The sequence below is a fragment of the Papio anubis genome, chromosome 4 (genome assembly GCF_008728515.1).
Source record: "Papio anubis isolate 15944 chromosome 4, Panubis1.0, whole genome shotgun sequence".
Taxonomy (NCBI): Eukaryota; Metazoa; Chordata; class Mammalia; order Primates; family Cercopithecidae; genus Papio; species Papio anubis.
In genome coordinates this window covers 105,974,043-105,990,152 of record NC_044979.1, presented here as the reverse complement: position 1 = coordinate 105,990,152, position 16,110 = coordinate 105,974,043, and positions in this window count along the sequence as shown.

Here is a 16,110-nt window from a genome sequence, read left to right as displayed (position 1 = left end):
AACCTCCTTTAGAGTTCCTAGTCTACTGACTAATATAGGGTTTCATCTCATGACTGACAACTGAAGACCTTTGTCATTTCCCCAACACCTTAAATGCCTTTCCAATTGGCACTTTATTTCTTATGGTGTGTTTGGCCAGAGATCATTGTGGCAAAGCCCCAATAAAACGAGGTAGCTTCATTTACAGTAACAAAATGGAGAACATTTACCATCAGAGTCACTGTGTTGTCCCTCCACCTCCAAAACTATTATTATTACAGAAAATAGTATTCATTAATCTTTAAAGATGATGTGATTATCACCATCACACTTAGGAAATTAAGCTCCTATTCACTTTATTCATTTCCTCTAAAAAGCAACATTTCCAGTTAGTTTCAGACTTTAACTTTTTCACAGAGCAGTTTATTCTTTTTTGTTTACTGGATTTGAGGGTTTATGAAATGGTCTTCTCAGTAAAGTCCATTACCTTGGTTTCTGGATGCCTAATTAGGAGCCTTCTCCAAGCACAAAATAATACAGAAGCAGGAGAAGAAATGAGGCAACTATTTCTACCTTATGACAAGTCAGGGGAATGTCCTTGGACCTACACTTCTGGTGGTGGGGTGAGGAGGCTCCTTCAGCCCCACCATGGGCCAGAAGAATTGAGCACTGTTGTTGGAGCTTGGGAGTGGAAGGAAAGCCTTTCATATACCTAGGAACAGCAGGCAAACGTCAATTGCTCTGCCTCCCCCTTCACACTCACCTGACAGCAGCTACAGCCTGGACTTTGCTGTTGACACCTGCCCTACTCAATCTCACAATGCCTGTTCTGGTTTCCCCATCTATTTCTTTTCAATGTTGCCATTGGTTTTTGTTTTTGTTTTTGTTTTTTTAGCCTTATTTCTTCTAAATATTGGAAGACTGAAGGCCTGGTAAGGCTGGTCCCTGACCCCAGCCCCACTTCCAGGAATGGCTCCCCTAAGAAATAGTCATGAAGACCTTGTAGAGCATCCCCAGAGTGTGATCTAATGGTAGTGAGAAAAATGATCTTAGGAGGCCCCAGACACAGCATTAAATACAGCTGAACCACTCTGTGATGAATTTATCCTTATTTGTGTCTCTGTTACTCTAAAAGCATGAAGGGAAGCTCTCAGTTTGAGGCCACCGTGACCACAATACATTCTCATATGTGTTAATCTGTCTACAGAAAATGCTGACCTCAGGCTCAGAATTTTGGCAGGCACCGTTATTTAGCTAGAATGTAATTATATTGTTTTCTTTCTTTTTTTTTTTTTTTAAGCTACCTTCTATTAATGGCAAAGGATAGTGTTGTTCCATATACAGTCACACATTCTCACATACAGATGGTGCTCAGAGGGCAATACACCATGAAGGTGAATAAGAAAGACTGCAATGTGAAGACTGTGTCTTACAAGCAATGGTTCTTAACCTTAGCATCTCATAAGAACACCCAGGGCACTTGTGAAAATTCCAATGCCAAGGCCCTTCCCCAGACCAATTCCATCAAAAATTTGGGATGGGATCTAAGTGTGAGTGCTTATTAAAGCTCTAGATGACTCCAGTGCAGAGCCACACTGGAGAACCAATGCTTTAAACTGATCTCAAGTCTGAGCATGAATGAGACAAAGCTTGTTCTCCACACCACGGCAGCAGGATTAGTATCTGGAACATAGAAATTCTAATGACCAAGGTCAACTGCCATCTTAAAATCTAAGTGCGAAGAATTACAGAACTGTAGAGCTGCAGAAAGTCTGAGAGCTCATTTTAAATGAGTCTGTATCCTCATTTTATTCACCAGAAAACTGAACATAGAAAGGCCAAGTGATTCCTTGCTGAGAATCACTCCCTAGGGGCCCAGGGAAGGGCTCCTCCCCAACATCATGCTCCCTCTTTGGTGGATGTAATTGCCTCAATTGTGAATTCCTTCTGAAGGAAGCTACAGTCTTTTTGAGGAATATGCTAAAGACCTAAAAAGTTAGAGGATTGGCTCTTTAATCCACAAAGTAGGTATGAAAGAAGTTGTAGGGAGCCCAGGAGGCACTATGGACATTCCTCAAAGTCTGTTCCATGGTTGGAAGGCACTGGATTAAACACATTGAAATGAGTTTCATCACTGCAGGACTTCTCAGGACCTTTAATTTACTAATGTGCAAGGGAATCTTCCAGAAGAGCTTATTTGCCCATTTCTGTGAAACATTTCACAGGACTAGCCTTTCTTGGGGAAATATTGGGGGACACAATTTCTAAAAGGTCTGGCCCACTGTGTCTCCTACTCTGCTTTACTTTTCTTAACTGCATTGATCACTTATGTACTTGGTTATTGCCTGTGTTATTCTCACTAAAATAGAAGTTCCTTGAGGAGAGAAACTTTGGCTTCATTACTATATCCCTACCACCTCCAAAAGCGCCTAGCCTGTAATAAATATTTGCAGAAGGGCTAATGGGTATAGTCTCTTAAAACACAGGTAATCATGACTAGCTACCTAGTGAGACTCCTGCTTCTGATTGCAAGTCTGTCACCACAACTTTAGGCTGAATTTTGGAGTCTGCTTGCTGGGGGAACCTGGTCATACCTTGGGCTAATATCCAGGCTCTGGCACTAATTAACTCCACAACCTTGGGCAAGTCACTTGACTTTCCTGGGCTCCATTTCCTCATCTAGCAAAAAGAGTGGACTGGATTAGACAACCTCCAAAGTTTCCTTCTCAGGTATTGTATAACAAGCAGTTAAATTAAAATATCTGATATAATTGGGGATTTTTCTATTTCTCCTTGGAGTTCTATCAGATTTTGTTTCATGTAGTTTAAAGCTCTGTTATCAGGCCCATAAATATTTAAGATTGTTATATCCTCTTGATGAATAGACCATCTTATCATTATTCAGTGGACTTCTTTGTCCTTGGTAATATTCTCTGCTCTGAAATCTATATTTTCTTATATTAATATACTCACCCCAGCTGTGTAAAAAATGGTATTAGCATGGTATATTCTTTTCTATCATTTTACTTTTAACCTATTTGTGTCTTTTTAGTTCAAGTGGGTTTCTCGTAGGCAGCACATACTTGGTTCTTGCTTTTTAAAGGAAATCCCACTGCTCAGTCTCTGCCTTTGAATTGAAATCATTTAAATTTAATGTGATTATTGATATTATTAGGTTTAAATTCATTCATTTTGACTGTTATGAATAATGCTGCTATGGACATTCACATGTAAGTTTTTGTGTAGATATATATTTCATCCTTCCCGGATGACTAGTGATGTTGAGAATCTTTTCATGTGCTTATTGACCATTGGTGTATCTTCTTGGATGAATTGATTATTTTTATGGTTCCATTTTATCTTGTTGTTTTATATTTGTTCCATTTTCTTCTTTTTCTGTCCACTTTTGGACAGAAAACAGCCTTTTTAAGATATAATTTATATACTGTACACTTTTCCCATTTAAAGTGTATAATTTGGTGATTGTTGGTATACACACAAATTGTGGAATCATAATCAATCATAAAACATTTTAATCACCCTTAAAAGAAACTCCATACACTTTAGCTATTACCCCAAAATGCTCCCTTTTCTACTCCTGCCCTACCCCTAAAAGGCCCTAAAACTTTAATCTATTTTTTGTCTCTATAAATTTGCCTATTCAGGAAATTTCACATAAATCGAGTTATATGAGTTTCTTTTACTTGGCATAATGTTTTTTATGTTTATCTATGTTATGGTATATATTAGTGCTTTTTTCCTTTTTGTAAATTAATTCCATGAAATGGATATACAGTATTTGTTTGTCCATTCATCAGTTGATGGACATTTGGGTCTTTCCCACATTTTGGTTATTATGAATAAAGCTGCTATGAACATTCATGTATACTTTTTTGTGAAGATGTATGTTTCATCCTTCGTGGGCACATACCTAAGTGTGGAATTGCTGGGTCACGTGACACCTCTGTGTTTAACTGTTTGAGGAACTGCCAGATTCTTCCAAAGTGGTTGCCCCATTTTACATTCCCACCAGCAGTGAATGAGCCTTCCTATTTCTCCACCTTGTAACCAACATTTGTTAGTTTTTGTCTTTTTGCCTATAGCCATCCTGATGGGTGTGAAGTGGTATCTCATTGGGGGATTGGAGTTGCATTTTCCTGATGACTAGTGATGTTGAGTATCTTTTCATGCACTTACTGGCCATTGGTATATCTTCTTTGATGAACTGATTGTTTTTATGATTCCATTTTATCTCCTTTGTGGCTTACAGCTGTAACTTTTTGTATTATTATTTTAGAGGTTATTTTAGGTTTATAGCATGCATCTTTGACTTTTCAAGTGATACTACCACTTCATGTGTATTCAAGTACTTTACAAGAGTATGTCTGCCTCCATTCTAGCTTGGAAAGCAGCTGCTGTCATACCTCTGGTTAAATTAGATGCTTTCCCCTGTGTTATGTACTGGCACTCTATTATCATGAGGGAACTGTCACGGGCAGCTAGAGAAGGAAAAGTAAGTGGGATAATCTTGTTGGATTTTTCATTGCTCCTGGAGGGCAAGACTGCTCAAGCTGTCAGGATCACCAGAGAGAACATCAAGCAGGTTCCAGGCTCAAATGGAAGGAAAAGAGGGGAGGCCTTAAAATGCTAGAGATCCCTTAGAAATCCCTGAGGAATCTTCACTAGGTTCCTAATCTCCTGAGAATCCCCCTTTCTATGTCCCTTGGCATCCACACCATTGGATTCATGATTAATAAATTCATTACTTCCAGTGATTACATATGAATCAGGATAGGGCAACAGAGAGTCATGAGATTGGTGACAAAGAGACCTAGGGTCAAATAGAGCAGTTTTACCACTTACAGATACATACCCTGGGGGCAAGATACTAAACTCTCATGAACCTCAGTTTCTATACCTGCAAAATGGGAATAAAATTTCTTACTTTATCATGTTGGTTAAAGGATTAAATGAGGTGATCTCAGTAAAAGTAGCAAGCGAGTGACATAACAAACACACCATTAATATTTATATCCCTCCTATATACCTCATTGTCTGTTTTACTCAAGTATATTTTTACATTCTTTATGTTTATTAGGCATTCATAAAGTAGCAGGGATTGCATTACATATGAGAGCCTTTGTTGTTCTTCATACTCCGAAGATTCTAGTGAGCTCAAATGTCTGTATAAGATTGTCACAAACTCCCTGCTTTTTGACGTGCAGAACTGCCATTTATTGGACTGACTTGATGGCAGACATGTGCTGAGCTCCTTGCATGCCTCATTTCCAAAGCTCATTATCAACCCCATGAGGATGGGGCAGTGTTTCTCAATCTCGGCACTATTGATACATTTGGGGCCAGATCATTCTTGGTTGTAGGGGGTTGGCCTGTGCATTATGGGATGTTTAGCAGCATCCCTGGCTTTTACCTTCTAGATTCCAGTAGCACCTCTTCAGCTATGATAATCAAAAATGTGTGAAGACATTGCCATGTATGTCATAGGGGGCAAAATCTCCCTCAGATGAGAACCACTTGGATAGGGCTGGTGTCATTCCCGTTACCTGTGAGAAAGCCAGGGTTCAGAATAGTCAAGAGCTTTTCTCAGCATCACACAGTTACAGTATGCAGGCAGGATTCAAACCAGAGTCTAACTAGCTCCTAAGCCATGTGTTATGGTAACTCCAGAATATATCCTCTCTTATCTGCAAATAAAGCCTCCGATACCTTTGACATCCCTGGCTTTAAATTCTGTCTTTTGTGCCAAAGGTGTCTGGACTCTGGAGTGTCCTGTCTGAAAAAAACGAATAGGTTCCAAAAGGAGAGATTAGATAATTACTCTTCACAGACAGGGCTCAGAAGGCCACACACAACATATTGCAGGCAGCTGGCCCCCATATGTGCTTTTCCTTGACATAAGGGGTGTAATGGGCTGAATTATGTTCCTCAAAGGATAGGTTGAAGTTCTAATGCTCCGTACCTATGAATGTGACCTTATTTGGAAATAGGGTCTTTGCAGACATAATCAAGTTAAGATGAGGTCATTAAGGTGAGCCACGATCCAATATGACTACTGTCCTTATAGGAAGAAAATGTGTAAACAGACACAGAAGGAAGGCAACCATGTCAACATGGAGGCAGAACTTGTAGTGACATTGCCACAAGCCAGGGAACAGCCGGGGCTACCAGAACCAAAAGAGGTAAGAAAATATCCTCTCTTAGAGGCTTCGGTGGGACCACAGCCCTGCCAACACCTTGATTTCAAACTTTAAGTGGCCAGAACTAAGCGAATCCATTTCTGTTATAGAGTCTGTGGCACTTCATTATTGCATCTTTAGGGCAACAGGACAGGAGAGCACACCTCACGTCCCCTGGCAGCCCTGGTCACGTCTGTATTTCTGCATTTGACAGTGTTCCCTTTGATCCCTGTTCTCCAGTCAGTTATAATATCTGGCCATTAATCAAAGTCATGAAAGATATTTCACTTTGCCATGACCAACCTACACGTTAGATTGCACCTCCTATTAATTACATTAGTGCAATGATGATCTGGCAGTGAAACAACATAGGCGCCTTCCTGGGTAGCACCTGTCCCCTCAGATGTCCTCACTCATGCATGTGTCAGTGGTGGGGCAACTGTGCCTTATCTTTCTTGGTAACAGGAGGTACCATATCATTCCCTGAGATAAGCAGAAGCAATTTCATAGAACCTGACTCAGTGGACTTGGCTACCTGCTGGTCATGGATAAACAGAAGGAAACAAACCCTAGACAGCCACAAGTGTGATACAGACAGAAAGCAACCAAAGGCAGCCAAGGTCATCTCAAATCTAAACTCCAGAGCAGTTTATTCTGGGCAAATGAACAAGAAGCATCAAACAGACTTATAGGTGGTTTGAGATTCTTTAAAGCTAAAGCAACCCTTAGAAGTTGTGGCATCTCAAACAGGTTCTTCATCTTTCCCAGCCAAAGGATGTTCTGGGTTGTTTAAAGGATTCGGTGGACAAGTGAACTTGAGAAGTGTTCTGTGCTTTAGTATCTCTCTAAGACATTTAAAAGGCCCATTAGCACATTAAAGGCATTGAGACATTTGGCAGTAAAGACACCCCTTCACCTCCTTCCAGGGTGTGGTGGAACATGCCTTGGATCACTGATACATTTGGGCCCATTCTGCTGTGCAGAATTTGAGGGGGAGGCTCTGAACAATTAGGTGGTTTTTCAAAGCTCACACAGACTGATTCAACTTGTGTCTTAACATTCCAAATCCAGTGCTTTTCTATATTTTATTTTTCCTTTTAGTTTGTTAATAAACATTTGAGTGTTACCATGTGGTGACATAGAAATGTAAAAATGAAAAAGGTTGGCTTTTTCCCCATATATCATTGATTATCTCTGGAGTAAATGAACAACAGAATAACAAATAATGGAAAGGGTATGGGGATAGGGAAGGAAAGGTGCTGTGGTTTGAATGTTTGTCTCCTCCAAAACTCACATTGAAATTTGATTCTCAATGTGGCAGTATTAGGAGGTGAGGCCTTTAAGAGGTGATTGTGTCATCGGTGAAACCCCATCTCTACTAAAAGTACAAAAAAGTAGCCAAGCGTGGCGGTGGGAGCCTGTAGTCCCAGCTACTTGGGAGGCTGAGGCAGGAGAATGGCGTGAACCCAGGAGGCGGAGCTTGCAGTGAGCCAAGATCGCGCCACTGCACTCCAGCCTGGGTGACACAGCGAGACTCCGTCTCAAAAAAAAAAAAAAAAAAAAAAAAAAAAGAGGTTATTGTGTCATGAAGGCTCTGTCCTCAGGCTTAGACTAATCCATTAATGAATGAATGGGTTAATGGGCTAATGGATTGTCATGGGAGTGGCATTGGTAGCTTCATCAGAGAAGAAAGAGAAACCTGAGCTTGGAGGCTCATTCTCCTGTGATGTGATGCCCTGAGCTGCCTTGGAGCCTAGCAGAGTCTCCACCAGCAAAAAGGTACTTGACAGATACAGCTCTTCAATCTCCTCAGCCTCCAGAACTGTAAGAAATAAATTCCTTTTTCAAAATAAGTTATTCACTTTTGGAATTCTGTTATAAGCAACAAAAAATGGACTAAGACGAAGAGAATCACTGCCTTTGGGACAAATATGAAAGCAGTCAGTCTTGAGGAGTCAGGTTAGGTTACTGATGTTCTGCTGAGTCCCATCACAGGAACCCACCATCCCTGCCACCCACACGAGGAGAGCTGTTGGCCAGAGGCCTGCTGACCAGGCTGCCCCAGGAGGCTGCCACCACCTCAAAAAGCTGTCTGGTCAGGGGCGGCCAGCCCACAAGTTCGCCAGGCCCTTGTAATGTGCCTATCCCCCCAAAATGGAGTGGTCAGTCTGATTCCTTCAAAATTTGAACTGGAGGCCGCAGAGGGGAGGCAGTTAGCAGGTGGCTGAAGATGAAAGAATGTCTAAAGAGGTGTGGGGGTGTTTTGAAGGGTCCTGGGCAAGCCAGGGAAGAAAGGGGGCAATATGAGTGAGCCAGAGAACAGCAGGGAAGGAGACCTGCAGGTGGTGTGGAGGGAAGAGGAGGGGCAACAGCACAACCACCCCCTGTTCTGGTTTCTAGGGGGGAGCTGGCTTCTTCATAACTTCTGATGGTACATTTCTGAGAGGCCCATCTCCCCCAAAGTAGCCCCCCCAACCCCCACTCTCCCTACTTGAGCAAACCTGAGAGGGGCTCCTTTCTTGGTTACTAAAAGGAGCTAACTCCGTTTTTAAAGTTGTGGTAAAATATATGTATATATACATTATATACATATACATTATGTTATACATATACATAACATAAACTACCATTGTAACCATGTTTAAGTGTAGAGTTCAGTGGCATTAAGTACATTCATATTGTGTAACCACAACCGCCATCCATCTCCAGAACTTTTTACGTTTTCCCAAACAGAAACTCTGCACTTTTAAACAGTAACACCCCATTCTCTCTCCCCCAACCCCTGACAGCCATCATTTTACTTTCCATCTCTATGAATTTGACTATACTAGGTACTTGACTTAAGTGGAATCAAACAGTATTTGTCTTTTGGTGTCCGGGTTATTTCCTTTAGCATAAAGTCCTCAAGATGCATGCATGTTGTCAGAACCCTCTTTGTAAGGCTGAAAAATATTCCATTGTATGCAGAGACCATATTTGGTTTATCCATTTATCCATCAATGGACATTTGGATTGCTTCCACTTTTTGGCAACTTGAATAACGCTGCCGTGAACATGGGTAGACAAATATCACTCTGAGACCCTGCTTTCAGTTCTTTTGGACATATACCCAGAAGTAGAATTGCTGGAGCAAATGGTAGTTTCTATGCTTAATTTTGTGAGAAACTGCCTTGGTGTTTTCCACAGTGGCCGCACTATTGTATCTTCACATCAACAGTGCACAATTTCTCCACATCCTCACCAACTCTTGTTATTTTCTGTTTTTGTTTTTTGATACTAGCAAGAGTCTAACTCTCTTTTAGTAGAGGCTCTGTCTTCCATGTGGTCACCGTTGTTCTTTTCCTCAGTTTTTCTTCATGCTGAGTGGGCATCAAGTCAGAACAGAAGTTCTGCTCTCCTCCTTCTGCCCTCAGGAAGTTGCCCTTGACTCTAAGGCACCAACTTTAAAGATCAGACTCTGTGTTTCTCAGGATAGGCAGAGCTCAGACCTTGATGGTGATGGGAGGTGGGGGGTGGCACCTGTGCAACCCCCTGCCCTTGTACTGGCAGGGAGTAGCAGATACAGAAAAGCATGAGATTCCCTCAAACCACGTCCTTCCCCCTTGCTGCCTAGGGTCTGGTGTGTCCATCCCAGAGTGCCCCTTCCCAGGGCTGTGGCTCTGCTAGGCTTGAGGGTCCCTGACACACCTCATCCCTTCCCCATCTGCCCTTTAACAGAGTACAGGAAGAAGCAGTGGCTGCTGAGTGGTGAAAATGTGAGCACTAACTGAGGTCTGAGAAGGCAAGGGGTCCGAGGAGCGCTTCTTTGGGGTTTTGTCCTGGCTCTCAGCTTTGGGTGCACTGCCATCTCCGGCTTACGCCACAGGAAGTCTCTCCAGGCAGAGGTAGGTCAGGATTCCCAGGCACTCAGGCTTCCTCTTCCCCTCTCCACACTTTCCAAAGAGGCTTTTCAAAATGTAAGCCCTATGGAGGCAGTGGGTGTCCCATTCTGTTCACTAACTCACTGCTAGCACCTGCTGAATGCCTGGCACAAAAGGCACAGTTTTAATCAAATGCCATTGGTTAAGTCATTAACACTTTAAGTGAGTAAAAATCACTGTGTTCTTTTTTCCCTCCTCTTCCATAAATGTCCATCTCCTTAGTTTAGTTTTTTTTTTTTTTTAACCAACAAAAGTCCATAGTTTACATTAGGATTCATTCATGGTGTTGTGCACTCTATGGGTTTGGATGAATGTATATGTGTATAGTGACATGTCCACCATTGTGCTATCATATAGAACAGGTTGACTGCCCTAAAAGTTCTCTGACTATTCATTCCCCTATTCCTCCCTGTTAACCCCTGGCAACCCCTGATCTTTTTACACTCTCCACAGTTTTGCCTTTTCCAAAGTGTCACATACCTGAAATCATACAGTATTGTCCTTTTCATATTGGCATCTTTCACTTGGTAATATGCATTTAAGGTTCCTCCATATCTTTTCACGGCTTGATACCTCATTTCTTTTTAGCACTGAATAATATACCATTGTTTGGATTTATCAGTTTATTTATCTGTTCACCTGCTGAAGGACATTTGGGTTACTTCCAAGTTTTCATAATTATGGATAAAGCTGCAATAAACGTCTATGTGCATGTTTTTGTATGGATAAAAGTTTTTAATTCATCTGGGTAAATATCAAGGAGCATGATTGCTGAATCATTTGGTAAGACTGTGTTTAGTTTTGTACAAAACTACAAAACTGTCTTCCGAAGTGGCTGTACCACTTTGCATTCCCACCAGTGGTAAGTGATGGTTCCCGTTGCTCCATATCTTCACCAGCATTTGGTGTTGTCAATGTTATAGATTTTGGCTATTCTAATAGGTATATAGTGATATCTTGTTGTTTTAATTTGTATTTCCCAGATTACATGTAATGTTGAGCACCTTTACATGTGCTTATTTGCCATTTGTACATCTTCTTTGGTGAGGTGTCTGTTCAGATGTTTTGCCCATTTTTAAATTGGGTTTTTGATTTTGCAATGTTGAGTTTTAAGAGTTATTTGTGTATTTTGAATAAGTCCTTTATGTGATGTCTTTTGCAAATAGTTTCTCCAGTCTGTGACTTGTCTTCTCACTCTCTTGACGCTTTTCATTTTAATATAGCAGTAAAATCAACAGAAGGCTCCCTATAATGTGGAGAATCTTATCCAGTGGTGTCCATCACAATTACTTGATAAAAGTTTTGAAAATTTTACCTTTGAGCTCCACCTGTGAGATTCCTGTTCAATAGGTTTGAAATGAGATCCAGGATACCTTATATTTATTTATTTATTTTGTTTTTGTTTTTGAGATACAGTCTCACTCTATCACCCAGGCTGGAGTGTAGTAACACAATCTCGGTGCACTGCAACCTCCGTCTCCCGGGTTCAAGCGATTCTCGTGCCTCAGCCTCCTGAGTAGCTGGGATTACAGGCACCCGCCACCACACCTGGCTAATTTTTGTATTTTTCAGTAGAGATGGGGTTTCACCATGTTGGCCAGGCTGGTCCTGAACTCCCAACCTCAGGTGATCCACCTGCCTTAGCCTCCCAAAGTGCTGGTATTACAGGCGTGAGCCACAGTGCCCAACTTCAGGATACCTTTTAAAAGCTGCCTTGGTGATTATAATGAGTAGCTGCAGTAGGAACCATGACATTAAGAGTTGGAAAGACAACCCCATTATGACACGGGGGCTGCCTACTGGACCTTCCTACATGCCTTGTCCCACAGCTCCATCTGAAGTCCAAATAGACCCAGAGCTCTATAATTCACTGCTAACTGGACATAAACTGTCATTTCAAATCTCACCTCTTTCGAGCTAAACCCATATGTCCCCATCTCCATCCAGAAAACAGCTCTACCTCTGAGCTTCCTGTCTTTGGAAGGTGGTGATTCTAATCTTCCCGTTGGCTAAACTCTTTTTTTTTTTTTTTTTGAGACGGAGTCTCACACTGTCGCCTAGGCTGGAGTGCAATGGCGCGATCTCGGCTCACTGCAAGCTGGGCCTCCCGGGTTCACGCCATTCTCTTGCCTCAACCTCCCTTGCAACTAGGACTACAGGCACCCGCCACCGATCCTGGCTAATATTTTTTTGGCTAAACTCTTCAAGTCAAATTGGACTCCCCTCTCTCTCAGGCAAATCTAATCTATCAGCAATCCCTGGCGGCTCCACCTTTAAAATACATCCAGAATCTGACCTCTTCCCTCCTTCCACTGCCTTGGTTACACCAGGGCTCTCAACTTCTGCTTTGTCCCTTCCAATCTGTTCTCATCTCTAACCCAGAGTGCAGTCAGATCATGTCCTTCTCTGCTCACCACCTTCCAATGGCTCCCATTCACTCAGAGTAAAAGCCCAAGTCTTCACGATGGCCTATAACATCCCTCACAATCTGCGGTATCCCCTGCTCCACTCCTGCAGCTCTCCTCCCAAGTCCTTCCAGCCACCCAGGCCCCTCTAAAGGGCCTGGAACACACAAGGCCTCAGAGGCTTTGTATTGCTGTTCTCTCCTCCTGGAATTCTCTTCCCCTAGAGAGCCACCGGGATGGCTTCCTCATGCCCGGTAGGTCTTCAGAGCCACCCTGTATAAAATTTCAAACCTCCTACCCCCTCTGCCAACATTGCTATCTTTATTTTTCTCCTAACGACGCAACACTGGTTATACTCCATGCTGACTTGCTTGTTTATTTCTGCCTGGCCCTTCCCACTGGATGCCAGTGCCATGAGGGCAGGGATATTGGTTTCCTCTGTTTGCTGCAGAGCCCCAGATCCTAGAATGGGACTAGCGTATAGAGGGTCTTATCCTCAGCGACTCCTCCATCCCTGTCAGCCTCTCTATCACATCTTCTCTGTCTTGCAAGTCCTGAGGCATCTTCCTTTTTACTCTCTCTCATCTCCACCTTCTCTACTTGGTCTCCATTGGCCAGAACCATTGCTAAAAGCCTGAGGTCTCCTCCCATTCAGTGCCTTGTCACAGCTGCCAAAGGTCTGCAGGTCTTTCTAAAAGGCAGATCTGCAGCAGTTCCTCAGATACTCCTTAACTCTAGGGACCCTGTTCAAACTTCCTGGCTTCAAACACAAGGTTTCTGCTGATAGAGCCCCAGGCTGCTTCTGCCCCGTCTTGGGCCCCCCCTCACCTCCATCAATTGTGACCTGGGCTGGTTTTCCTCTCCTTGCCTTTGCACATGCTGTTACTTCTGCCTGGCACACCACCCTCACTTGCTGTACCCTCCCCTGCTGTACCCTCCCCTGCTACTCTACATCCAGCAAGCTCTGATTTAGCCTTCAAATTCTAGCTAATGGAACCTGCTTCAAGCAGCCTCCCCAGACCACCAGGCATAGACACATAGAAGCCCTCTCTCTATATATAAAAGCAATGTATATCTTGCTCCCCTAACTCCCTGGGCAGACTTCAGCAGTACCGTCCTGCACCACAGCCAGTTATTTGCTTGTCTGTCTCCATCACTAGTCCAAGTTCTCTGCATGCCTGGGCCTGGCACACAATAGAGACTCTGTATATGTTTCCTGAGTGAATAGATCTCCGGAAACATGGAACAGTGGCCCAACTCTGCAACAATGCTCCAAATGTACATGGCACTTTTGCCAGCTAATGAATTCACTGTTTATTAGTAGCAAGAATGTTCCAGAATGTGTCATGGCAGGAGCCCTTGAACACTGGGACAGAGGAGATAGCTGGCCTGTCAGGGGTCCCCTGTGGCTCCAGTGGCACTGGCTAAACTGCCTTTCATATTTATACTCTGTGTTTTTGTGGGTGTGTGTACATATATGTAAATATATTAAAATATGTACATGTATTTATATGCATTTACAAATAAATATGTTCTACACTCCTGTATCTCTATGTGATTGCAGGTCTTGGAGGTATCCTTGGGGCTTGGCTGGCTGGCTACTCTCTGCTGGCCTCATAGACTCCTATACTTGGTTGAGCCTTCTGCCTTCAGACAGGTGAAGGGATCGACCATCCAAACGGATACTGTGGTCACTTTTTCCCAAAGTCTATGGAACTAAAGTCTTTACTCGGATGTATGTTTCTAATATATAGGGCCATGTCTCAAAATTTCTTCCTCGTTAATTTTACTCCACTTTCCTCTGTAGTCATAGAAGACCCCTGATCAATATTCTCGTAGAAAATTTCTGATACCTTAGAGACAGTAATTACATATATCACATTAGCCATTTTTAACCTTTCCTCCCAAATTGTCTTTGTGATTTAGAATAATTATTTAATTTGACATCTACTGAGCATGTAGTTCATTCATTCATTCAGAGACTCCACTGGTCATTCAGCAAATGCTCACTAGGTGTCTACTCAGTAGGGGTGATACGTGATTTACAAGTAAGCAAATCAATAACATGTTTGAATAATGATAAATGCTGTGAAAAAAATAAAATGTGCCCATGTGACAGAGTGCAGGGACAAGGGGGTTATTGCAAATACGATGGGCAGGAGCACATCTCGGCAGAGGTGACATTAGAGATGAAACCTGATGCTAAAATGAGCCAGCCTCAGGTGCCCTTGCCGAGTGCCCTGTCCCCCACCCTCCCTTGCACATACTCCACTGACTGCGGCTGTTTATTTGTGCATTTGCCTATTTGTCTCCACGTCATCCAAGACCCGGCTCCCGGGGCCTGGCCCAGATGTGGCCCACCCTTTCACCCTCATATCCATGGTCAGTGTTTGGCAAATGGGTGGAGTTCAATACATGCTTGTAGCACTGTTGAACAACAATGACTCAACCACAAAGTAGATAGTGGCCAGTCATATGAGGGAAGGTCACAGTGCTGTGATGAAGAAATGAATTTCTGGAACCAGCTGAAAACTATGTTTGAACTATTGGGTTACTGATTAGTAATTCTCAGGAAAGAAACACCAACATATACTGTCAGGAAGGATTTAGAGGACATTACGGGGGGTGGGGAGTCACAGTGATTTGGAACACTGCTAAAAATAAAATTTTAATGTCTTTGCTGCTAATTCCATCATCCTTGTTCCAAAAGCCGCGGCTGCCCACAGCTAGAAGGGCTTTGTACTCTGAGCACGGTGAGGCTACAGAGCCTTCCCTACTTTAAAGTGTGGCCAGAGCTCATCACAGCGCCAGTGTTGGCAGACAAGAAAGGCATGTTTATGGAGCTGGCAAAACTGCCAAGTGTGTGACTCAGTCCGTGGGAACCTGGTGTGCCTGCCGGTGCAGCCAGCGTCCAAAGAACAGGCACACTCCCAAAGGGGTCTGTGAGGGCGGACCATTGGTATGCATCACCTCTGAGGACCCAGGCATCTAACAAAAATTCCAGAAATATAATTCAGTAAATTCTCATCCAAAATCCTATCAGTTGGCTCACCTAGGGAGTTATTTTTGTGTCAACAACAAATACGCTTGTGGTAGTTCCAGATGTCTGAGCCCAAGTGGTGGCTTTCAGAACTGCCATAAAAAACTTTTGCTTAATATTTATCAAGTGCTGATTATCTGTAGGTGCTGGGCTAAGTGTATGTTTTATCCTTATCTTTGTTAATTCTCATGGCAAACCTATGAGGCAGGTATTATTATGAACCTCATTTTACAGAAGGGGTAAAATGAGACTCAGTGAGGTTTAAAAATCTGGCCCAAGGTCTCACAGTGATGGTGGGGTGGGGTGGGGGAGGGGGCATTTGTCCTCCCATCAGGGAGTGAATATGTTTAGCAAAGTTGCCTCCTGTTGCTAGGAGTCGTTCTATACTAATCCTATTGGCAAATGTGAAACAACAATGATACACATTCATACATTTATACAGAGATAATATTAACCTATAGTTCTCATTACTGAAATTGAGGCACTATTTTGAATCCTTCTTTGGGAGATTCCAGATTTTGTGCTTGAAAAATAAAATCCATTGAGAATACACTGAGTACCCTACTATG